This window comes from Carlito syrichta, unplaced genomic scaffold (assembly GCF_000164805.1).
Source record: "Carlito syrichta isolate Samal-C Ts95f unplaced genomic scaffold, Tarsius_syrichta-2.0.1 Scaffold306957, whole genome shotgun sequence".
Classification (NCBI taxonomy): Eukaryota; Metazoa; Chordata; class Mammalia; order Primates; family Tarsiidae; genus Carlito; species Carlito syrichta.
Window position 1 is genome coordinate 77971 of NW_007251053.1, and position 1691 is coordinate 79661.

Genomic DNA, 1691 nt, shown 5'->3' on the forward strand with positions numbered 1-1691 from the left:
GCGGTGGCCAGGAGCGGCCACTGCACTCCAGTCTGGGCGACAGAGTGAGATTCCCACTCACAAAACAAACAAACAAACTTGTTGAATGAGTGAATTCAATAGGCAGGACTCAAAAAAAAAAAGAAAAGAATGAGAAAGAAAGGAGGGAGGGGGAGAGAGAGAGAGAAGGAAAATAAAAAGAAAAATTGGCTGGGAGTGGTGGTTTGCACCTGTACTCCCAGCTACTCAGGAGACTTAGACAGGAGGATTGCTTGGGCCCAGGAAGTTGAGGCTGCAGTGAGCTGTGATCATGCCATTGCACTCCAGCCTTGACCTGCTGGGCTCAGGTGATCCTTCCACCTCAGCCTCCCAAGTAGCTGGGACAGCAGGCATGTGCCACCAAGCCTGGTTAATTTTTTTTTTTTTTTTGAGTTGAAGTCCCACTCTGTTGCCCAGACTGGAGTGCAATGGCCGCTCCCGGCCACCGCAGCCTCGACCTGCTGGGCTCTGACGATCCTTCCGCCTCAGCATTCCAAGTAGCTGGAATTACAGGCATGCACTACCACGGCCGGCTGATTTTTTGATTTATTGTAGAGATGAGGTCTCACTGCCCAGGCGGGTCTCGAACCCGCGGGCTCAGGCAATCCACTCACCTCAGTCTCCCAAAGGCGCGGGATTACAGGCTGAGCCACCAAGCCCAGCTTAATTTTTTGATTTATTGTAGAGATGAGGTCTCATCGAGTTGCCCAGGCTGGACTTGAATCCCTGGTTTCAGGCAATCCTCTCACCTCAGCCTCCCAACGTGCTGGGATTACAGGCTTGAGCCACCGCTCCTGGCCAACCTACTGGTTTTAAAGAGGGTCCCCTCCCACTGTGGGAGCTTCTCTGTCCTCTCAATAAATCCTGCTTTCTCACTTGCTGGCCGTCCGTGCCCCTCATTCTTCCTGGGCATGAGACAGGAACCTCAACCCTGAAGAGCTGCAACCTGAAGGAAGAGCTGCAGAAGATTGTTGGAGCCAAAGAGCCATGCACCCCAGAGGCTAACTTGCCAGCCAACAGATACAGCTCAACCAGAAGAGCTGCTGGAAGGCAAAACTCTGAAGCTGAGACACTCTGGGGGCCAGGCTTGCCAGCCCAATGAACCAGCAACACTCTCAGGGCCTGGCTTGCCAGCCATTAGAGCCAACACTCCGGGGGGCTAGGCTTGCCAGCCCACCAAATCGCAACACTCAGGACTTGGCTGGCTGACCCATTGAGCTGACACTCTCGAAGCCCAGGCTGAAAAATCCACATCAGTTTTGGTACCCAAACGTGGGGCTCCACGGAAGGAGGCCGTCAAACTCCAAATGGTGATGCAGATGGAACTTTGTATGCAAGCTTCTTTCTACCAAGGACCTTTAGATTGTCCTCCAGAGGATACCTAGCTACTGTCCCCATGAGACCTCCATGATGAGCAGGAAGTAGCCAGACCAGTCATCGTCCTCACTCCCTAACAGCAGTTAGGGTTATTACTCCAGAGGGGGGAATGAGACAGGAGATAGCTAGAGAAAGCCTAGGCAGACAGACAGGCAAGTCCTCTGATAATAATGTAGCAGGCCTCTCAGGCTCAGCATTGGTAAACTCCCTGCGAGCCTCTCAAGCTAGAGCTTAGGTACTCACTGCTGGGATTGAAAAGCAATCAGTCGGGCTCGGTGGCTCAGCCTGTAATCCCG